Source organism: Periplaneta americana, chromosome 2 (assembly GCF_040183065.1).
Source record: "Periplaneta americana isolate PAMFEO1 chromosome 2, P.americana_PAMFEO1_priV1, whole genome shotgun sequence".
NCBI classification, from domain to species: Eukaryota; Metazoa; Arthropoda; class Insecta; order Blattodea; family Blattidae; genus Periplaneta; species Periplaneta americana.
Window position 1 is genome coordinate 73,223,361 of NC_091118.1, and position 25,626 is coordinate 73,248,986.

At 34.6% G+C, this 25,626-nt stretch overlaps 1 long non-coding RNA gene across 1 annotated transcript; it reads right to left on the reverse strand.

Moving 5' to 3' along the window:
• Positions 1–1,192: 1,192 nt before the first annotated feature.
• On the reverse strand, positions 1,193–24,065 carry LOC138695282 (uncharacterized). Its single transcript, XR_011331113.1, has 2 exons — positions 23,325–24,065; positions 1,193–2,989 (listed from the first exon to the last, which is right to left on the reverse strand). It is a non-coding gene; the product is annotated as an uncharacterized lncRNA (long non-coding RNA).
• Positions 24,066–25,626: the final 1,561 nt, after the last annotated feature.

Below are 25,626 nucleotides of genomic sequence, written 5' to 3' on the forward strand. Positions count from 1 at the left end.
AACAAGACATCACCTATGAGCCAGGAGATAATGGGGTAGGGCGACCAGTTTCTTTCCCCCTCCATTGCATACATCGCTGACTAGCTACAGCTAAATACTATACTAATCAGATTACAGATTTATTTATTTATTTATTTATTTATTTATTTATTTATTTAAATATACGGAATACAGAATATAATTACAACAATAGAAATAGAAATAAATCAATGAAATCGAAATGATAGCCTTCCAAATCTTGGATTTAAATTATCGGCATCCTAATCAATTCATATGAACAAAAAAGAAAATGTAAATTAATATTTAAAAAAATACATAATGAAATTTTAAAAAAGAATATTCTGCGACAAGATGTGACAGCTATCAAAACGATAAAAATTTATTGAAAATAAATAATATACATTGAATATTATAAAGATGAATAATATAATACAATCAATATAAAAAAGAAGATTCAGTAATATTAACAAAATTTGAGGACCGAATGAGCAGCGCAGTTCAGATATATTATTAATAGGCCTATAAGAGAATACACAAAATAAAATAAAATAGGAAAAAAAATTAAAATTACAGCTGCAATGAAATTATGATATAATATTAACATAGAGAAGAATAATATCGTACGTCAATAAAGTAGGACAATTATTTATGAAAAATATTTATTCCGAAATTATAAAATACAAATGTAATGTAAGCTGATTAATTTAATGAAATTGAAGACATTAACACGTTTCTAATTTTCTTGTTATATGTTAGTGGGTTACATGTTAGAAGTTCTGGGTGTAATTTAGCTAAAGAATTATACAACCGAGAGGCAAAATTAATGCTATGCTTTAGTTCAGCAGATGTGAAACATTTAGGTTCTACTAATGTTGAATTATTATTTCGTCTTGTGTCATGATTATGCCTGTAATATAAACTTATTACGATTTTTTTTATAAAATTTTAACAGAGTATATTTATAAATTTGTTCAATATTAAATACATTAAATTCAGAATAAATTAATTTAGTTGGATAATCAAAATGTTTCTTCAAATTCATACAAACAATTGTTTTTTTCTTCCTCTGACACATATCGTCAAGTGAGATGTACTGCCTGATAATAGATGTACATATCAGCCAGAACCTCAATCAGAGGGATGTTAATTTTTTATGGAATTACAGTACCTGGCCATATTAAAGAATCACCTACAACTTTCCAATTACTTTATTTTAATTCTACATTTACTGCAATTTTATATTTGAAAATACAACTACATTACCATCAATTTTAATTTTCAGAACACAATTTGAACAATATTTACATTTTCATATTAAAAATGACAAAATAACTACTGTTTATTCAAACTTATAGGAATTTCCTAAATTTGTGGTGAAGTTTACCCCAGTTTACGGTATATATTTTGATTATTTTGATTCTTGAAAAAGGCTAGCCCCAAATCGAGGGAAATAGCATATCTAACGTTAGTGCAACCGTTAATGGAATACGGAACTACATATTGGGATCCCTATAGAATATATGAGATAAATTCCATGGAAAGAATCCAGTAGGCCTATAGGGCAGCTAAATTTGTGAAATCTGTCCTTGAGCATGAAATTGTGAATGAATGAATGAATGAATGAATGAATGAATGAATGAAAGAATGAATGAATGAATGAATGAATGAATGAATGTAAATAAGAAAATAATTAAAATAAGAATGAGAAAAAATGAAGTACAGTAGGTGATGACAAGTCGAAATGAGAGTGATATATGATTTTATGCAGCAATCGTCTCCTTGTTTCAGTCTTGCGTTGCCATGATAACGATGTAGGAGTTGTGCAGGAGATCACTTCATCCTGCCGTGACCACTTCCGGCCTCAGCGAGTTCAGTTCTTAAATTGGTCGAGCAGAAGAAAATTTGCCTTCGAGAGGACAAGATTGCATACATTGAGTTGAATTTACGACTCGGCAATTTGCTATAAATCTGCGGCTAGTACATAATTACTAGATCTCGAACCCATGTTTGAGAAATCGCGATCTCATTTTAGGTATGCCCGCCACGTGCAGGAATGACGGGATCAGCTGTACCGAGAGCAAGAGATTTGGCTGTGCATTTCTGAGTAAAATACTGGAGCAAAAACTTACACGAAATGTTTGAGACAATTACTAATAGTGACTACATCGTTGATTATCACTTAGTACCATATTCCTCACCTCCTTGAAACAAGATACTCGTATTTCTTCAACAAGATATAAATATAATCAAAATATATACCGTAAACTGGGGTAAACTTGACCGCTGGGGTAAAGTTGACCACCAAAAAAAGATATATAAATCACGACATCTACTCTAATTGAATCGGTCATTTGTAAAACCATATGAGTCAGAAAATATGTTTCGAGAAAAATGGAAAAAAACTAGCTATAGTTAATGGATTTTCTATTAGGTCTGTGAAATTTTTACAGGAGAACCATACGTTAGTATGTCTGATTACAAAAGCATTGTATCTTAATTATCTCATATTTTCATATCTCCTTAAAATATTTTTTTTCTTGCACTCATATTGTTTTAACAAGTACCAATAAAATAACAACTCCAGCATCTTGACAAAATATGGACTGTATTGTTTGTCGTAGTGTGAAATGCTTTATTATACAGTTTTCAATCAATTTATATTGTTATTTTTATTTCATATTCAAAATGATTGATATTAGTCACAAATTAAATTCAAAATATCATACCCTATTTAAAAAAAAAAAACTTATTCACGAGTAATTAATTTTCATACCAGTGTGTCACATCTTTAATGGCAATGTATCAGTACAGACATATATTTAGTTCACAATAAGAAAATAACATAAATTGCATATTATCCCTCCAAAAAAAGACGGTGTTTCTTGCTTTGGGATCTCTCTTCGAGGACTCAAACTGAATTAGATTGTAGAGAAAGCCGCTTAGCAGCTCTGGTCGTAGTTTCAATTTGATTTATTACAAAGTGTGAGTTCTGTGGACAAAAGAATTTTTTTAGTACCAAAAGTAAGCATTTCGTTCATTGATATATGTTTTCTAACACAAAACCAGATTGTATTTGTTAATGTCTTTCAAGTACGGTGTGTTCCCTATTACGTGGTGAGTAATAACATATTTTAATTTCCATGATTTATTCGAATCTCTAGTTTTGGGAGCCATATTTGTTTAAAAGTGCACCCTCTTTTACCTTTGAACACAAAACATCTTGTATTATGTAACATGTTCCAAAGTACACGATACTATCGGTTTTTGTCTTTCCTTTATTTTAAGATCACGTCACGAAGTAAGTCTGGAGTTAAAAGGCCCCCAATTGATCCGGATGCCTTGAAGAAAGCTGTTGAAGGAGTTATTGCTCCTCCAGGAAATAAAATCTCAATCAGAGAAGCCTGCTCTGGTTTATGATTGCAAATACATTTTAAATATGATTGTCAGTTTTTAAAGCTATATTCCCACCTATATTCCAAGTGTTCCAACTTACAAGAGAGTATGTTCCAAGGTATATGAACCTGTTGTACCTTTGAACACATTACATATCCCTTCATTTTATTTTTTCCATCCTTAATAGAGCTGTGAAACAGGAAAATACATACAGGAAGTTTTAAAGGAATCTTCAATAATTATTTCAAGCATTTTTTCAATTAAAAAATCTAATTTCCCAAAATTAAAAAAAAAATAAATAAAATGTGAAAAATGTTTAAAAGTACAAGTCTCCCTTAATTCATTTTTCTTTTTCTTGTTTTTCTTCTTTGTTCCTCTCCTGTATAATCACATCTCTTTAAAGATCACTAGGCGATGAAAATGTACTGAAAAATTGTGTATTATAATGTATTTATAGATGATATTTGATTTATTACTAGAGAAGGGTTCGACCTCCCGCCGCGCCGCCGTGGCGAGAAACTCGGCTCGTCGGGAACTGAATGAAGTCGTTAAGAATCGAGCTCAAGGCTCCGGTCATTACAGCTACAAATCTCTGTAGCGAGTTTCTGGGACGGAACCAAAGCATATCGACAGCAAATACTGGATAAGATCTGCGTGAAATTGTTATCTGTGGCCCGCGGCATCGGACACGCCTTCCTCAAGTTTTCGCAATGCGTGCCAGTGTGGGAAATGAAGACAGGAATGCACGTGGAAGGAGAGTCCGTGACGTCATGCTGCTCTGACGAATGAGGTTTAATTAAGAGATTAGTGTGGCTGTTTTCCACGCTGGTAACCGAAATCGGTTCCCGGTGATTACAAGTGGAAAATGTAGTTAACCATAGCGTTGCAGGGGAATAGATTCAGGGAGCTACTGTTTACTTAATCTACATTATTTCTAGCTATTAACAAAGATAAATGATCCGACTTTGCAGCCAATGACACAAAGTATTACGCGCGTTCTTAGGCTTTCATGGAGAATGTGATCAGAAATATACTTTTTGCGTATTCCGCCATATCCTAGAATTATCCTAGAACTTGATATTGCCAACATCTCGGAGCGACATACAAGTTCCACCCTTTGGGTAAATAAGTTTGACGACTCTGGTGACCTCTTCCTTAGGTCATTTAAAGAACACGTCGATTTCTGTCGCTTCCGCAATTCATTTTTGTAGGTACTTCATGAATGTTTGTTACTATTAGAAAATGTGGGAGGCGTATTGTAAAATTATTCATTACGAACAAAAGTCATTTACGGCACTCCTATGAATCAGACTGTACTGTGGTGTGTTTTATAATAATGGCGATTCGAACTGCTGGTGTATATATAAACAAAGACTGACAACGTTATCGCAATTCATTCATGCAGTCCAAACATTCGGCTCGCTACTGGCAGTGCCATCGAGGTCACCTGCCAAAATCGCTGACTCCAACTGTAACGAAAGTCAGAATTTTTTTTTTAGGATAGTCGCCGCGCTAGTCACTATTGTTAATATTATGGCATGACAGCGTACATCATTTCAATTCGCAGAAGAACGATGAACATAAACATATCTCGGCTCGTGATGTTTTGATTAAATATAGTGCTAATTTATAGTCCATATTGCTAAACGGGATTAATTTCGATGAATTTAACATTTTTTACTGATTTCTGTAAAATCTCAACAAACGAATTTTATGGAACAGTGGCGGCTCGTGCCTTTCTTGAATGAGTGTTCACAAAAAAATATGAGTAATGAACACACTGATATATTCTCGTATAGCTGAATCACACGTCAGAGATTAACGAGTTCTAATATTCATGCACCAAATCTACGCATATGAAACCAAAATTAAAACCATTAAACAAGAGTAAAGTAAAATTAATTCATAGGACTCATCTTCACTGCTGTTGTAGATGGTGTTGAAGATCTGGATTTATTTGTAGAGAAACTCCATGCGCCTAGTTTTGAGAGATGCAAACTTATCAATGACTTTATTACTGAAGTCTCTAATCTTGTTAACAAGTTTTTTTTTTCCACTGCCAACATAGCCAATGTACTTAATCGGTCTTCTGTCATGGTGTTACGGAGGAATGTTTTAATCCTCTTTTAATTTAACACACAATTTCACACACGTCCGTTTCCAAACTTGAAATGTTATATACCGTTTCAACTCTCAATACGCACCAATGCAGCTTGTATTTTCCTTACTTTCCTGAACAAAAGACAACAGAATCAGCCCCCGCGCATATGGTATTTTGAAAAGAAAAAGTAAAGAGAGAAAATGAGGAAAGAGGGAGAAAGGAACAGGATGCCAGACCCAAGAGAGATGGAGCATCTCTCTTTCTCTGTCACTAGCACGTTAAGACTTGTGCGAGCCAGAGCTATTGTAACCAGAGCAGTCCAATATACACTGCTCTGATTGTAAACATTGTAACAAACCAGAAAATATTCTCGCCTCAGGCTATTTCACCCTGCTACAGAAAAATTGTGCGAGCTGCTGTCAACCTCAACCTGTCCATTGGAGATTTAAAGACACACGACACACGAACGGGACGTTCTCTCGAGACGAAAAATGTAGGAACCTCATTGTGCATTGGAAAGTAATAGATGTACCGGTAATAATATTAAAACAGTAATACGTATGATTATTGTTGATTTTTAAGGTGTTCACGTGCTCCTGTGCTCATATAGAGGAACCGCCGCTGTTATGGAATATATTAAAGAGAAGACTAAACACCTCACTGGTCACCAGTTAGAATTATGGATTATCTTCAATGAATGTCTCTGTGAATGTTAGGACGTTACAACATTCGCAATCGCCAAGAATCATCGATCACAAAAATCACACCGTGACAAAATCACTATTATCTGTCACAGCGATTTTTCCGGAGCTGTCACAGTTCAGAGTTGTGACAGCAAAATGCCGTTATACCTTTCCTCTAGTATCTATAGTAAAGGAACAGCAACCCTGTTTCATCGGACACTAAGTTTCGCTGCCTGGTCATCACATACATTATAGAATGAACAGGTATATTAATCGGTAAATCATCAACGGAAATTAAAAATAGCACAAATCCCAAAACTGAGTATAATGATAACATGAAAGTAGGAAGAAGGAAGGCTTAAAAAGGGAATGGAATAAAAGTAATCATCTGGTCGTCATCTTCCTGACAAGTAGGCTATTTTACTCTAAGGCCTGTTATTGCCTTACTGTACATAAAGTGTTATACCAATTTTTTGCAGGTCTGCCTACAGATCTTAGTCTTCTAGGTATGTAGTTATAAACAACTTTGGGAATTCTACTTCAGCACATACTTGAAGATTGTGTTTACAGTTTATTTGATGCTGATGGATATATTCCAGAACTGGCCTGGTTGAAATAACTGTAAATAGTGATGTAGAAGGAAGTGAAGAAAATAAGAGAGACGAAAAGAAACAAGAAGGAATCACGAAAAATAATTAAAGAACAAATTAAAGCAAAAAAGGAATAAATTAAGAAGAAAGAAGAGAGCTTTAACAGAGAAAATATCTGAGGAACGTATGGAAGGTGGAAAGAGAAACAAACTGCGAAGAATGGAAAAGGGAAAGAAAGGAAGAGACAGTACTGCAGATACGGACACGCTCCAGTTCTGTATTGCCAAAGCGGGGAGTATTCCTTGCCGGCCCTGCTCCAGTGCTTTAAAAGAAAAACTATTGTCTCACTGTAATTCTCGTACAATTTTCCAGGCATCGATCTCCAGTCATTCCAGTCCCAATTAAGCAGTACTATAGCCAGATACTCAAGCGCTTGATGATTATAGTGGTCATAATGATGCTAGGTGCAAAGATATAGCTTATTAATCAGAGAGGTTGAACGGAAACCACAAAAAGCAGCCTTCGTTATACGGGGTGAGCTCTCTTCGTTATATTCCGTGAAGTAATTATGTAGTATATAAATGACTTTTTATTTGTCACCCGGGGCGTGAGGTTTCTCAATCAGGTGTCATTACACCCAACCGAACGCAGATACCCTCTGGGTGTAATCACTCCACGATATGAGACCCTATCTGCAGCGTTATAAATACTTGAACCCACTTTTAAAACCCAGTAAAAGTGCTTCATTAACTTCTCTGTCCACGTCGAGTTAACTACCTTCGTTATCTGCTCTAAGGGAATACAAAGCCCTAGGGAAAATTCTGTCCCTCTGGCCTCCTTTCCCTGTTAAAAAGAGGCTAGGAGAGGACATTTTTCTATACTGTAACATGGTCACCACAGTTACTGGATTCTTTGAAGTTAAAATACCTGTAAGATTATAATTCTTGTACTTAATTTCATGATCAAATTTGATAACACAAAATTGCTCCAATCATCACTCCTCCAGTATAATAATTGAGACGAAAAAGTAATAACGAATTAAGTAATCTGTTATTGCCAAAATTTGTCGTGAAAATGACATAATAATTTCTTTATTGTAAGCATATACTTTTCGCAATATCTTAAAACTCCTATTTTGCGTAATTCTGTACTAAATATGAAGGGTTCAGAACCATAGTAGGCCAAGCCCCATTTACTAAAACCGTAGAAAACAAGAGTTAAAATGAAGTTATTACCATAATTCAATGGAAATATATGGCAAGTAATATAAAATATATATACACATTAAAACTAAATGATATATTAATCTTCATTAAATTATGGTATTCACTTAACTTTAACCCTTGCTTTCTCCGTTTTTAATAAATGGCGCTTGGCACACTATGGCTCTGAACTCTTCATATATTGTGCGCAACCAATGCCTAACATGTAGGGTAAGGAAAGGTATTTTCGTGATAATTTTTGCAAAAGCTTTCAAGAGCATGCCTAGTGTAGAAAATAATTCTAGGCGTCTGCTAGTAATACTGCATTGTTTCACGGATGGCGAAACATGATTGATTCCATCTTAGTTTGTTTGTGCTGGCCATGACAGAAAGTTGTATTGTGCGCTCCGTATTTTCTTAAGAATTTCGATAGTTATTTTAACTGTTTCTAATATTGCAGTGATTACTGTGTACATATTAAAAAGTAAGAACATACTTGTTCTATACTTTAGTACTTGAGTGCCTCTAACTGTTGATAATATCACGAAAATACCTTTCCTTACCCTATAGCCTATAATGTTAATACACTTCTGCTGAAATAGTCATTTCAGTTCGAATAAATAAAAGGAGTCATACGTGGTGTGTCTAAAAAGTTCGGTGAATGGTGTCATCTGAACGGCAACTTGGCGCATGTGCTTGCGCATGCGCATGGTTCTTCAGAGACTTGGGGAGAATCGATACACAGCATGCAATGCATGTGACTGGCAGTGTAAACAGACTGCGACCAGTTGAACGTAGTCAGTGTGAGAGGAAGTGTCACAGCGCAATGGAGCAACGTCTAAACATCAAATTCTGCTACAAATTGGGGAACACTGCAACGGACACACATGGAATGTTGGTGAAAGTGTACGGGAGGGAAGCCGTGAGCAGAAAATGTGTTTACGAATGGTTTAAACGCTTCCGTGAAGGGAAGGAAACAATTGAGGATGAGCCACGTTCAGGTCGGCCATCGACAAGCAGAACCCCAGAAATGATCGAGGAAGTGCGACAAATGCTGGAACAAGATCGGCGACTGACTCTAAGATTGATTGCGGAGGAATTAGACGTTAGCAAGGACACGGTGCACACCATCGTCCGCGATGATTTGGAAGATGTGCTTCCGATTTGTGCCGCACAAGCTCAAAGACGAGCAGAAAGCAAAACGGATGGAAACTTCAGGTGATTTCATTTCCATGTGTGACCAAGATCCATTGCTTCTTAAAACCATCGTCACGGGAGATGAGACCTGGTGCTACCAGTTCGATCCGGAATCAAAACGGCAATCGATGTCATGATGTTCACCGACTTCCCCGCGACCAAAAAAAAACCGTCTGCAAAAATCCAAGGTGAAAACACTGTTGATCGCTTTCTTCGACAACAGCGGCATCATCCACAAGGAATTTGTTCCTGCAGGTCAAACCATTAATGCTGCATGTTACCAGTCCGTTTTGAACCGATTGCTACAGCGTATCCGGCGGGTTCGGCCATAGTTGCACAGGACTGGAAAATGGATGCTGCTCCATGACAATGCCCCTGCACACTGTGCGATCCGTGTGCGCCAATTCCTGGCTCAGAAGATGGTAACTGTTCTTGAACACCATCCATACTCCCCTGATCTGGCCGCCTTCAAGCGGGTAATTGGATCGAACTGGTAGCACCAGGTCTCATCTCCCGTGACGATGGTTTTCAGAAGCAATGGATCCTGGTCACACATGGAAATGAAATCACCAGAAGTTTCCATCCGTTTTGCTTTCTGCTCGTCTTTGAGCTTGTGCGGCACAAATCGGGAACACATCTTCCAAATCATCGCGGACGATGGTGTGCACCGTGTCCTTGCTAACGTCTAATTCCTCCGCAATCAATCTTAGAGTCAGTCGCCGATCTTGTTCCAGCATTTGTCGCACTTGCTCGATCATTTCTGGGGTTCTGCTTGTCGATGGCCGACCTGAACGTGGCTCATCCTCAATTGTTTCCTTCCCTTCACGGAAGCGTTTAAACCATTCGTAAACACATTTTCTGCTCACGGCTTCCCTCCCGTACACTTTCACCAACATTCCATGTGTCTCCGTTGCAGTGTTCCCCAATTTGTAGCAGAACTTGATGTTTACACGTTGCTCCATTGCGCTGTGACACTTCCTCTCACACTGACTACGTTCAATTGGTCGCAGTCTGTTTACACTGCCAGTCACATGCATTGCAAGCTGTGTATCGGTTCTCCCCAAGTCTCCGAAGAACCATGCGCATGCTCAAGCACATGCGCCAAGTTGCCGTTCAGATATGACACCATTCACCGAACTTTTTAGACACACCACGTATACTGTATATACAAGGTGTTTCTACAAAGCGGGCGTTTTTGTTAGCTGTGCCAAATTTTCTCTTCATGGTGTTGCCAACACTTAGCAACGATAATTTCTTTAATAAAATTACGCCATTTGCACAACATGAACGTATCGGTGGGAGTAGATCTCAACGCGCAGTTGAGGCATTTAAAAAAATTGTTATTGTTCAATCGCTGCTGGAAGAGAACATCAGCGTCATTTTCATTTTAGGAGGCATGATCCCGTCCCCTCTGAACATGCAATCAGATTATGAGTGCAAAAATTTAAGCTATGGGACGTGTTTTGAAGAAAAAATCTACAGATGGCCACCGGATTATTTGGACACAAGAAACAACCACACAATCAAAAATGTTGTTATACAAAGTATAAAACGTACTGAGAGACAAATGTCGTCAGTAATGTTGATCTCTAATGTTAGTGTGCGGTAAAATCTTATGTGACGATCTGAAGTTGCAAAGGCTCAAAATACCGATCGTCCAACAATTAAAGTAGGGTAATTTTTAACAGGGAATTCATATCAGTGTTGAAATTTTGACTAAGATTAATGAAGATCAAGCTTTTTTTTTACATTCATTGTGGATGTCTGAAGAGACACACTTCCAAGTAAGCAGTTTTGTTTGTCGTTATGGTCTTGGAAAAATTCCCATCAACGGCAACAATTTTTGTATACTTTGGAGATGAGTTTTTTTTTTTTTTTTTTTTTCAGAAAAATAGTATGTATGGCTACACTTCAGTATAATTAATTTGAAATAAGTGCACAATTTCAATGGGCCTATAATCTTACTATTTTCACTCAAATCATTACAAAAATGCATCACAGATTACATGACAAAATGCTTATGAACTATAAAAAACATTAATGTACTCAGTGGCATATTTTCCAGTTTACTTGGAAAACATATCATCTCTCGAACATGACATAGTCTTTTTTTCAAACTAAGTAGTGCATTCATGGTACAATATATCCTATATTCAATACAAGAATATGATTTATGTTCGGCTCAAACGATGTATTTATCTCTAAAGAACAGAAATCTGAAATCAAACACATGGAAGAAGAAAAAAAAGTGGAGATAGTGATTTTCGAGCCCATTGATTCAATTGACATAATAGGACTGTCACAGAATCTCATTAAAGGTGCATCTACACGATTCAACTTTTCTTTCAAGTTTACGCATTCAAGCAATGCATGCAAAATTGAACCGTTCAGAGCAAAAGTGGTGTAAGTCAGAAATGGGTAATGAGCAGGGAACGGATTTATATGGACTAAAAATATATGAAATATGTAAATATATATGTAGTTATTTTTACCAAAATATGGAATTAAATATGGATTTTTACCAAAATATGGAATTAAATATGGACTTAAAATTATAAAAAAATGACTATGTACGTTAAATATTGGTACATTTTAATCAAACTAAACAAAAAATATAATGGACGTACCTTATCTTCCAATGTAGTTTCAACAAAACACAATTTTTATTGTCTGTTACCATAACAATAGGTTACAAACATTTCTTTCAAGTGCTGAAAAGTGAATCTTCTTCTATTGTCTCTGAGGATAGATTTATACTGACTAAAAGAGCGTTCGACGTCACAAGAAGTAACTGGTACATAATTCAATTTCACAATGTCTGCTGGGGATAAGTCCAAGTTAATCTTCACTGTTGATTCACCACTCATCACAGCAACAACCTTTTGTAGTTCTTCATATCCAGGGTTTTTTGAAAGTACAGTGTCCACCTTAGCTCTTACTGCATCTGCAACTTTACCTCTACCACGATTCAGTTGTTCCACAGTACTATTTATAATTTCAAAACTTTCAGATAGTGAAAGGTGCCTATTTTGGAGACTTTTGAGCGTTTTTATGATGCATGAAAATGTATGCTGAATGTGAGCTAAGTCATTCTTCACACTTATGTCACAGGTAACTGTTTTCGCAGTATCAATTGAGACTGCATCTTCAGAGTCCAATGCAAGGAGAACATTGTTAATAGAGTCTATATGTTCGGCATAATATTCAACTGCTTCTAGCCATGTACCCCATCTAGTTAAAATTGGCTTTGGTGGCAATGGAATTTCAGGGTACATTTCTTTCAACACGTTAACTCTACTGGGAGCTTTGAGAAATACTTTTTTCACTGATGAAATCAACAAATCTACTTTAGGCAAATTGTCTCTGACCACTTCTGCCACACGATGAAATGCATGCGCCACACAAGTAAAATGAGTCAATTTAGGATATACAACAGATAATGCTTGTCCAGCTTTGACCATATAAGGGGCAGCATCGCTAATAAAGAATAACACATTATCGTACATAATACCCTTTGGCCACAGGATACCCATAGCTTCGTTGAACAGTTTAACTATAGTTTTGTTATTGCACTTTTCTAGAACATCACAATGTAAAAGAATTCGTTCAGAATATTGTTCACTTAACAAACCGATAACTACATTACCAACAAGTCTACCTTCTTTGTCGGGAGTCTCATCAATGGAAACCCAAATTGAACTATCTTTAATTTCATCTCTTATCTTCTGTATTGTCTCATCGTAGATGGATGGAGCATACGTCTTCCTAAGTGTTGACTCATCCGGGATTGTATGTTGAGTATATTTTTCAAGGAATTCCCTGAAGACCTTATTCTTTAGTTTGTAGAGAGGAATATCAGCAGAGATGAGAGAACGGCACAGGTCGATGTTAAACTCAGATCTTACATTCGATGTTGTTGGTTGTGTTAAAAACAATTGTCTCTGCTTGGAATTTAGTTGTTTGTTGGCCTGATGTTTACTAGTTGTAATGTGTTGTTGCACCAGGAACTTTTGTGTAGATGATACTGCACACTGACACAAATTACAAAATAATATTTTATTGTCAGTTGATAAACCATCTTCTTTAAATTCTGAAATGTAACTTGTTAGTTTTGATTTTAAATTGACTGAATGACGTACTTTTGGCATATTTACCGTCTTTATAGTATGATTTACAAAACTGAACCTATGTGTACTCTGACTGGCATTTAACTGTTGAGCTGCACAACTGAAGTCTGTTAAAAATTTTAAATTAAATTAATACAGTTTTGTAACTTACTTTCCCATTGTTGATAGGACTGCTAATTTTCAAATAACTCTGATGTTAAAGGGATTACTGAACATGTGTTTAAATCTCTATTGTTGAAATGTATTTTTAAAAGTTAATGGAATTTTGTTTTGTTTTATTGTTAAACCTAATATAATATGGACTGTTTTATATGAAATATGGAAAATATATGGAAATTAACGAAAATATGTACTAAACTCTAAAATATGGAAAAATATGGAAAATAAAAGTAGGATTTTTCAACCCTACACATTGTGAAACATAAAGATAATGCAAAATATAAATTATATTAGCTTTATAAGTAAATATGTATTTACATATAAATCCTTTCCCTGGTAATGAGGGTTAAAGTAAACATTCTGTAAAATACAGCACAAAGTAGCAATTAATATTCAATTTATTTAAACTATTAGTAGCCAGTGGATAGCAAGAAAGACATATTAATTGCTACTTTGCATTGTATTTTACAGAATTTTTATTTTAAACCTCATTATCCAATTTTGACTTACACCACTTTTGCTCTGAACGGCTCAATTGATGTTTAATATTAATTAATGTATATAGGCCTATATAGACCTGCTGTACGTGATGAAGATGACATTGAAAACGGCGCACCACGTAGAAACAAAATCTTCATGCATCTTAATTGAACGCACATTTTGATCTCGATTCTTTCAGTATTCTTCCCAGATTGCATGCGTACGCGCATGGAAAATTGAGTCGTGTAAATGCAGCTTAAGTGAGAGAGACGTATGCATTCTTGCTGTAATACAGTAGACTGTTTTGCCGCCTTCTCTCTATTTGATTTGGACATGTGCCCGCAGATAAACTGTAGTATACAAAGGTCAGCTTCTTTCAGAAATCAGTTAAAAAGCATAATCCTTTCGTGACATTTCCATGTAAATAAGATGTTATGTTTGCAAATGAACGTGATGTGATGTCCTGGACTTCGATCCACAAGACCTTTTATTATTTTCTGCTTCCATTCATGGAAGCAATTATTATGATCTGCATAAATAAATTACGTCTATACTTACTTGAAGCTAACATAAAATCGCGTCTACAAGTAGCGTAGTTTATTTTCACTGAATACGTAATGCATTTTATCTCTCTTAATAGTATTTTAATATCTCGAGCTTTTTTTTTTCCTCCGGAAATATCGCTTACGACCAATAAAATAATGTAGTTGATACCAAAAGGTGTCATTGGTTAGGCATTCTCTTTTATTGCCAGAACGTGTCTCACTTGAAAAGTGGTATTTTAAAATATGCTGTATGAATGAATGAACGAAAGAAACAAAGAAAGAAATGAAGATGGAAGAAAGAAAGGGAGGAAGAAAGGAAATGAGCAACAAGAAAGGAAGAAGAAAAATAGAGGAAAAAAGGAAGAAAGAAAGACAGGAAGAAAGAAAGAAAGGAAAAAAGGAAGAAAGAAAGGAAGAAAGGAAAGAAGAAAGGATGGAAGGAAGGAAGAAATAAAGGAAAGAAGGAAAAAAGGAAGGAAAAAGAAAGCTAAAGAAAAGGGAAGGAAAGAAGAAAGGAAGAAAAACAGGAAGGACTAAAGAAAGGAAAAAAGGAAGGAAATAAGATAGGACGGAAGAAAGAAAGAAGGAAAGGAAGAAAGAAAAAATAGGAAGGAATAAAAAAGGAAAAGGAAGAAAGAGAGGAAGGAAAGAAGAAAGGAAGAAAGGAAGGAAGAAAGTAAAAAGGTAAGGAAGAAAGAAAGGAAGAAAAACAGGAAGGAATGAAGGAAGAAAGAAGGGCAGGAAGAAAGGAAGAAAGGAAAAATGTAAGGAAGAAAAAGCAGGAAGGAATTATGGAAGAAAGAAGGGAAGGAAGAAAGAACAGAATAAAGAAAGGAAAGAAGAAAGGATGGAATGAAGGAAAAAATAAAGGAAAGAAGGAAAAAAGGAAGGAATAAAGAAAAAAGGGAAAAGGGAAGGAAAGAAGAAAGGAAGAAAAACAAGAAGGACTAAAGAAAGGAAGAAAAAGGAAAGAAATAAAGGACGGAAGAAAGAAAGACAGAAAGAAATAAAGGAAGGAAGAAAAAAAGAAAACATAGGAAGGGATAAAAGAAGGAAAAGGAAGAAAGAGAGGAAGGAAAGAAGAAAGAAAGAAAGGAAGAAAGAGATTAAAAAAGAAATGATGGAAAGAAGGAAGAAAGAAAGGAAAGAAGGAAGGAATAAAGTAAGCAAGGGAAAAGGGAAGGAAAGAAGAAAGGAAGAAAAACAGGAAGGACTAAAGAAAGGAAGGAAAGAAGAAAGGATGGAAGAAAGAAAGACAGGAAAAAAATAGGAAGGAATAAAGAAAAGAAAAGGAAGAAAGAGAGGAAGGAAAGAAGAAAGGAAGAAAGGAAGAAAGAAAGAAAGGAAGAAAGGAATGAAGAAAGAAAGAAAGGAAAAAAGAAATGAAGAAAGGAAGGAAGATAGAAAAGAAGAAATTAAAGGAAAAAAGGAATGAAGAAAGGAAGGAGAAATGTAAGGAAGATACAAAGGAAAAAGGAAATAAGAAAAAAGGAAGAAAAACGGGAAAGAATAAAGAAAGAAAGGGAAAGGAAGAAGGAAGGGAAGGAAGGAAGAACAAAATAAAGGAAGGAAAGAAGAAAGGACGGAAGGAAGGAAGAAAGAAATGAAAGAAGGAAAAAAGGAAGGAATAAAGAAAGCTAGGGAAAAGGGAAGGAAAGAAGAAAGGAAGAAAAACAGGAAGGACTAAAGAAAGGAAGAAAACAGGAAGGACTAAAGAAAGGAAGGAAAGATGAAAGGATGGAAGAAAGAAAGAAAAAATAAAGGAAGAAAAGAAATAGGAAGGAATAAAGACAGGAAAAGGAAGAAAGAAAGGAAAGAAGAAAGGAAGGAAGAAAGAAAGGAAGTAAGGAATGTAGAAAGAAAGAAAGGAAGGAAAGATGTAAGGAAGAAAGAAAGGAAGAAACAAAGGAAAAAAGGAAGAAAACGGGAAGGAATAAAGAAAGAAACGAAAAGGAAGAAGAAGGGAATGAAGAAAGGGCAAAATGAAGGAAGGAAAGAAGAAAGGATAGAAGGAAGGAAGGAAGGAAGAAAGAAAGGAAAGAAGGAAGGAATAAAGAAAGGAAGGGAAAAGTGAAGGAAAGAAGTAAGGTAGAAAAACAGAAAGGAATAAAGGATTGAAGGAAAAGGAAGAAAGGAGAAAGGATGGGAGAAAGAAAGGAAGGAAAGAAAGAAGAAAGAAAGGAAGGAATAATGAAGAAAGAAAGGATGGAAGGAAGGAAGAAAGAAAGAAAAGAAGGAAGAAAGGAATGAAGAAAGAAAGGAAGGGAAAAAGGAAGGAATAAAGAAAGGAAGGAAAGACGATACGGAGACAGGAAAAAAGAAATAAAGAAAGGAAGGAAAAAGGAAGAAAGAAAGGAAGGAAAAAGGAAGAAAGAAAGGAAGGAAAAAGGAAGAAGGAAAGGAAGAAAGAAGGGAAGGAAAAAAGGAATGAAGAAAGGAAGGAAAAATGTAAGGGAGAAAGATAATAAGAAACAAAGAAACCAAGGAAGAAAGAATGAAAAAGGAAAGAAAAAAAAGAAGGATGGAAGGACGAAAGAAAGGAATAAAGAAAGGATGAAAACAGAAAAGGTGTAAGAAAGGAAGTACGAAATGAAAGTAGAAAGAAAAGAAGGAAAAAAGAAAGGACGGAGCGAAAAAGAAAGGACGGAACGAAAAAAAGAAAGGAAGATAGAAAGAAAAGAATAAAGATAAATAGGAAGAAATAAAGGATGAAAAATATAAAGAAAATAAGGAACAGAGAAAGAGACAGAGAGAGAAAGAGAAGAAGACAAAAAGAAAGAAATAGGTACTTTGAGAAAGAAAGAAAGAAAGAAAGAAAGAGAAAGAAAGAAAGAAAGAAAGAAAGGAATAAAAAAAAACAAACAAGCAAAGAACGAATGATTTTAATGCTGGTGGGGAAGTATAGGTTGCTTTCTTTGTGTGTACTATAAGTTTTGCGTAAATTTTGAGTTTTAAAACATCTAGGTTTTTTTTAGTTCACGTAATATACTCATATTTTGGTGACAGCAATCGATTATTCCTTCTCTCGTACTTCTAGCTACTGTCATAGTACGTAAGCAAGACTCATCTCCACCTTCTCACGAAGATATTCGTACATTCTAGTGACAAATAGATTATGGATCCACTAATTTATTTTCTTAGTTGATCAGTACACTCCAATCTAAAGAAATCAGTAGGCCTATGTATGTATGTATGTATGTATGTATGTATGTATGTATGTATGTATGTATGTATGTATGTATGTATGCAAACTCTGTTTCTCTACTTGCCCATTTACCTACCGATTCATCTAAAATCTATATCTAGCTGTTTGTAACATGTAATTGATATTGTTAGGAGTAATTAGTCCTCTGCATCAAGTGTCCTATATTTTCCAGTATCTGTGACGTTCTCGTCAGCTTTCATGTCAAGTTTGATATCATCTCTATTTTTGCTTACTTTTCACGGGTCATATACTCAAGCTCCAATCTATTAGATATTAATTAATTCTCTAGTTCGCAATGACGATTAGAACACTTTATTTCCTACTGATGGGGTCGAGGTCGCTTCTTGTTATTTACTTCTGCCGAGTATTACCATCCACTCAAGGAATTACAGACGAGCACAGCCCATAGTATAATCACAGTCTTCTAGTATAGTCACGAAGCTTGAGTTTATGAGGGTACTAGAAACAATAGACTGTGCAGGTACTATTTCGCATTGTCCGTAATGAGGCGATAGTAGCGATCCTAGAGGTTAGCATCTATCTATGGATGCATATGTACTACGTATTGAGCTTCGTGACTGCATGTACTAGACTGTGATATAATTATGTAGACTTTACCTCAATCAGCTGGTGACAGCAAATCATTAATTTATCATTAAATTTTTTATTATGTAGCTATAATGTTGCAACCTTGAAGTAATATTTATTTATTTATTTATTTATTTACTATTTGAAAAATCATAGAAACTAGCAGGTTTCATAACATCTAATACGGCCATATTGAAACTGCATATTGTTACAATATAAAACATATAACTCTGATCCCAGACGTGTAGGGTGTGGATATAGTCTGTGATGTGGACATGGTGCAAATACCTAAAAATCCTGCACCACGTTGATCACTGTGAAAGTCTGAAATTCAGATACTTGGTTGATTCGTTCATTGATAGATTACTTGATTGATACCAGGGCATTCCATAAGTAATGACAACAATGCTGTAAATCAGTGCTCCTAGCGGTGTCCATTGGAATCTTGTAATATCTAACCACGGCCGACTTGATGTTCCCTTCGCTTCTCTTACATGTAACGGTGCAGTGATTCTTTCATAAACCTACACTATTGAAAGCCTCGAAGTAACCATATTTTGTAAATATTGTAATTACAATATTTCTGATTTGTAGTAAGTAATACAGCCATAAAAATTGTTCAGTAGACACAAACAAAGATGTTTCATAAAATCCAAGTTGTAAGAGGAAAAAGAGCAACTCAGTGCTTTAATAATAATAATAATAATAATAATAATAATAATAATGATTTATTTTAGCTGGCAGAGTTAAGGCCGTAAGGCCTTCTCTTTCACTCAACCAGCTTTACGGCATTACAAGGAGCTTGTGGGAGAGAAGTCCTACCATACCGATCTATTGCAAGATGGGTGGAAGCGAGGCATTCGCTTTAAATAAGGAGTTGACATCCAAGAGCTTTAGTTCGATCAGTGATAGAGATATCCAGAAAGGATGCTGCAGATGGAGTCCGCCATCTTCCAAGGATTTGGCAACGTATTGTTGACATGGCAGGGGACTATATTTTAAGTGTGTAATGACAAAAATAACCTAAATTAATTTAGTGTGAAACAGTAACTATGTTGCTATTACTTTTCGAATGCCCTAGTAGATTTATCGTTTGAACGAATGATCGGTTGGTTCATTGGTGAATGATTGGGTGATAGCCTATTTTTAGTTTCGTTCATTCATTTATTGGTTTATATATTAATTAATTAATTTATAGGGTTATTCATTGATTTATTGGGGAACTAATTTCTTGATTTATAGTTGGCTGATTTATCAATTCATTGATTTATTGATTCATTCAACTTTGTGTGGATAGGCGGATGAAAGGACAGACAGACGGAGACTGTGCAAGACAGCAAGAGAAACAGAGAGACTAAAAATAAAATGTACCACTTCTCAGAGAAAATTGTAGCAAATTGTACCAAACTATTTTATTGTTTACTTAAGGTACCAGAGTTCTTAATCGACCGAGGCGAGTGGAGCCGCGGGCGTAATGTGAACTATCGCGATGCGTTATTACGAACTCACGGCTCCAGGTTGCAGGACTCCACTGGCCTTGGTCCAGTAATAACAATCGCTTGCATTCAAGCAACATATTACAAATTTTCAGAAAAACATTAATACGTAACAGAAAACTGCCATTAATTTGTTGTCCCTTTACTTTATTTACAGCAACACGAGTTTATTTTTGTACATATACCGTTTTCCCATGATAAATTCTATTAATTATGTCTTCGCGTCAATAATAATAATAATAATAATAATAATAATAATAATAATAATAATAATAATAACAATAATAATAATAATTTATTGCTAGAACAAAAATACATATTGTTTTTATATAAACATCTCTCTAACAGTCCCAGAATACATACTCGTACTCAGGGAGCATTCCACAAAATTTAAGACATTTTAATTAATTAACAGAATAAAAATTAAAAATAGAAAGAGTAAAACACAGATATTACAGTAATTGAAATATATTTTCTCCCTGAACAATAATTTTTAATTGATTTTCTTCAAATAAGGAGCATTAGCAAATTTAATGTAATTTAGCTGTTATCTTGTTACAGGGATATTTCAGGGTTGTTGTAATTTATAATAGCATCCCAAGTTTATTTTTTATATCTGGAGTTAAATTATCATATTTAATTATAACATCATTCGTAAAATGTTTCAGTTTATCATATAATTCATTACTAGATTTTGAAAGTGAAAGTTATAGGCCTATAATGATCTGTTATCACGCCTTCATAGACACCTGGTAAAAATTTCATGGAATTATTGGAATTTTTTTTATAGAATTATGATTTAAACAAGAATTTGTAGTCTACGATCTAGTAGTGCCATATAAAACCCTGTTGTAACAGAGTTCAAGCATAACATTTAAATGTTTATGACCATAATAATATAAATAGTTTTCAAGAATTTGTATGTTGTTACCAAAAATAATGTGAGATTCAAAATGTTCGTGAACTTGTAAAAATTGTTCAAATGCATTTATGAATCCGTTCATACAAAGATTAGAAATAGGAACATATTTTCAGGATCACAGTAAAAAAGACCATTGAAGAAAAGGAAAAAATTTCATAGTAATTTTGAAAGCAATTCATGTACTTATATTACCAATTACTAGAATCAGTTTCAAGCTGATCGTGCTAATTTATATCAAAGTGTACCAAAAAATCAACTATAGTCTACCTACCGGCCTACAGATCATTTAAAATAGTACTAAATTCGTACAATTGTACCAAAATTGGCAACACTGTTAATATTATTGTCAACGACCAACAGTGGTTTTAATCAGCTTTTATCTGAATATAATAAAATTCGGAATATAATTAATAAATTGCTTCTAAAATTAAATTTTTCCTTTCCTCCGGTAGTCTCCTTTACTGAAAATAGGTTCCTGTTGTTGACGCGATGATATAATTAATCGAAGTCACTGCAAGAATGATGGATGTCACTTTTTTGTCGAAAATGAACCAAGACTGTCAATGCATAGCTTAAGACATATAGGATGTACATAGAGAGTTATATGGCATTAACACTGACAGTAATAATCGGAAAATCACAGTTAAGCTTTGAGCGCTAAGCATTTCAAACTTTCAATTGCTTCTCCTGGAAAATATATTCCAAATGGCATCCATCATTCTTGCAGTGGACTCTTCATATGTAAAAAATAAATACTATTCATGTTACTGCAAATAATGGTGAAGGAAGAACAAAATTTATGTTAGTTTTCCCCAGAATGTCTAATTTGTTGGACGAATGTAAGAGATTGGTAAATTTGGTACATTAAATAAACAAAAAATACAGTAAGTACATTATTTTTGTCTCAGATGGCGCTGTGATGTTAGTTTGCAAATGTGTACATAGATGGCGCTGTGATTGAGGGCTTTACAAATTCTCAAAATTGCACGCGCGCAAATAGCCGTGCAACGGTGCATCGAGGTGAATAGTACTGCTGTGAGGTAGCCAAATACATCTTCCGCTATTATTGCATTAAGTCTAGGGAGCGGAACTAGACTGCGGAGCCTGAGTCGAAAGGTTACGCAGTTTAGCAATCGATATTTTTTTGTTCTAACCTTCAGAATAGTGTTGTTTAGATAATTAAAAAATGCGTTTGTTATAATTTGTTAGGCTATATTAGATAAATAAAATCTTAGGTTGACATAACATGTAAAGAATGATAATTGTGTGGTATCGATAATGAACGGAACTTAACTTTGTTAACTTTAAGTTTTACTCAACTTGTATACGGATTATTCCATCTCAAATCGACCGAAATATAGAAAAAATTGACCTTGCAATTTTTAAATACAATGAAACTTTTTTCTGTCCGTTGACAATTGTGATACAATGCTTTGTGCAAAGTTTGAGGCATCAGAACTTCATAGTGTTTAAATTAAAAATATTTAAATTTATCGTATTTTCATAAAATTAGCAACTTTATACTGTTGTGGCTCCGAAACCCTTTCACCCAATGATCAAAATCATGGTTTATTTTGATGCTGAGAAATTCAAGTTTATATTGACATGTAAACAGTTTTTCTAACTTTTTATGGAACTGGAGAAATTTAGGTTTTTCTTCATTAAGACGCCTTTGACCACGAAAAAATATTTTTAAAATATATGGTTAGATTCCGCACTGAAAGTACAAATAAACACATTTTTTACTGATGCACCGTTGATAAGAAAGTATTGAAAATATCAAATAAAGAAAATAAATAGTACGCGTGAAGTAACCAGCTGACTGTGAGGCGGGAGCTAGCCGAGACATGCAAGCCAGGAGACAAACACGTGATGTTTCGTCTAGTAGCGCATAGCTGGGCTAGCTTTATCACAAGTTTTCATAAACACAGGAGTAAAATGACGCCCAACGTTCGTTTATCTTCAGCTCTCGGCCAGTGCGTGCGGTACTGCGCTATTCAAGTCTAGGTGTGTGAAAATAATTTATTTAATACCCTCGAAACTTATTGCCGAGCCACTAAGCAAACAATGCCGAAGTCCTTCTTAATAATGCAAGTTTTTCTCTCAATATTTTTTACATTTTTACAAATGGACGAAAAACCTAAAAGTAAGTAAAATCAGATTATCTGTCTCTCTGTATACAATAAAAATAAGGATTACTTCTTAACATAACCTACCAAATGTCAGCTTCAAAATGAGCTCTCGTTCAATGTTCTGCAGTAAATGGTTCCAGAGTTCTGAGCGCTGAAAGAGGCTTGTTTTTATAAAATACGCTAATTTGTCACTCAATAGTACGAAAACCGTTTGACTTTCGATAGTATATTTTTGAAAATGCACTGTCCTCAGCACCTTGTATAAATAGGGAAAAAATTAGAGTATTAAAAAAATGCGAAGTTTTTTCTGATCGATTTCATATGGAATAGCCCATATGTGAACGATTTTTTTCTATCTTTAAGTGTACAAAAAGAAAATTGCGTTCGAGTACTATTTTTTATTATAGCAAATTGTACCAAAAAATCAACTGTACATAACCAGCGTCCAGACGATTTAAAATTGTATCAAATTCGTGCAATTGTACCAATATTGGCAACACCTACCGTCGGCAGAGAGACAGATGATTGAGTAGATGGACGGATGAGATACTACAGATGCTAGATGTCTGAAAAAAGATTAATAAATAATAGATAAAACTGAACAGGTATAGAAACGAACAGTTCTGGGAAGAGAGTGATTCTGCAGTCAGCTGCTGGAGCCAGTCGAAGTATCTGCAGATAAGAAGACTGCCGCTATCAGACAAGGCGCCAGTCTGGTCCTAATCTGCAAGTGCGGACTAATCTGACATCAAGACAAAACACGCCCAAGGCCAGGAACGACCGCGCCAAATGGAAACACCTTCCGCACACTGACAGCAAAAACGTACAGTACTTCGTTCAAAGAATATTACAGGACATCCAGGAAATAGGTGAGACGATATGGAGCAATAGGAAAATTATGACAGAGGAAAAGGAAGTAAGCAGAGAAAACCTCCTAGAAAAGCCGTTCCATATACAGGTTACGTTAATTTGAAGTTGTTACTAAAATACCTTTTTTCTTTAGTTTTAAGGGTAAAAAAATATTACAAATAGAGAACGAACTATTTAGAAGTGTCATTTCTTTAATTGGCTAGTGTTTTGAAGCTAATAATGTGTTGTTAATTGCTTTGTACAGATTTTATTTTTCAACTTTTAACAAAAAATGACATCATTCTTACGAACGTATCACAAAAATTGTTACAGATAATACGACTTAGAAACTTGATTCTTTACAATTTAATTATGTACAGTCTTAAAGAATTTAAAACACTGGCGTGATTTGTAACAACTGTTGTGATAAATGGATAAGAAAATCCTGTGCGAAGCAACAATGGAATTCACAACACATGTTTAGCTTCACAATACTAGCTAATTAAAGAAATGTTACTCCTGACTAGTTCATTCTTTATCTGTAATATTATTTTACCCTTAAAACTCAGAATAATGATATTTTACAAACAACTTCAAATTAGTGTAATTCTGAAAATATTGAGATTAGGACAAATGTTTATATGACATTTTTTGCTCAGAATATCTTCGGAAATAAGCTCCGTAAGGGACGGTAAATCCTCGTGAATCACCCTGTATAGGGTTTTTAAAACACCTGATAGTTGCAAATGAAAATGATTGAGGAGATTTTGCACAAAAAGCTCAGACTCATCAAACCTTCTATTAATAATTAGAAAGGAATATTATATTTGTGGAAAGTGGAAACAAAATATTTTTTCGACTGTTGTGCGAGTTATGACGTCATCCAGACCATTTTAAAATGACATCCTATAGCTTTTTTAATTATCACCTGAAAGAGTACTGTATAAGTAGCCTAGTTGCAAAGAAAACCAAGTCCATTTTCTTCGAAAGTGGGGTTAAGAGTTATTCTTAAGGAAAATTGTATGTGGAATTCGAATTTGCTATTATTTTCTGTCAAAAGCGGACAAAAATGTGTTAAATTGCGTTTTAAAAACAAGCGTTTGTTACTACGATGACCACCTCCTAAGCGTATGTATGATAATTGCGGCCAACTCCACGCAGAGCCAATCAGAGGCTTGTATTAGGTCATGTGACTGAGCAGGTCGTTATGGGAGATGGGAGAGTATGTTAATAACATTGTTTCCTTTTTGTTTTGTGCAACAATGTTTAAAAGCAATAACTTTACTTTCAAAGCGTCAGTGAATTTCTGCAGTGTGTTTCTATAAATTGTAATGTGAAATTACTTTCTATTAAAAATATGTTTAGAACATTCTTTTATTTTTATTCTATGTAACAATGTTGTACAGCAATAACTTTACTTTCAAAGAGTCAGTGAATTTCAGCAGTGTTTTCTATTTATTGTATTGGAATTTTTTCAAATTAATTTCATGTGATTGCACTAATATAATGTACTTTTCTTAAAATAAATATGTTTCAGTTTATCCCTCAAGAGATAAAAGATATTGAAATTTTTAAACCACTCTGTTTCCCTATTCAAACACATGGGGTGTGCTGTCATTTATGTTATAAAAACAGCCAGCTCCCATTCTTTGTTAAAAAAATTGACGAAGTCCATTTTTATTTTTCAATTATCTCATTATATTTGGAAGATGAAATATTTAAATTAAGCAAATAATTTATTCTAAGCTGCCAACATACTGTAGAAAAAAAATTAAACTTTCTAAGGTGGCTTAAAAACTAATTAAAATAGTTTATGGCCCCCACTCAAAATGTTTGACAAATGGACATGGCCGTCTTTGTAACTAGGCTACTCAAACTACTAATAGGCCTATATAGGATACCCAAACGTCCTGGTTTAGCCGGTACAGTTCCAAATTTCTAACATTTGTCCCCTTAT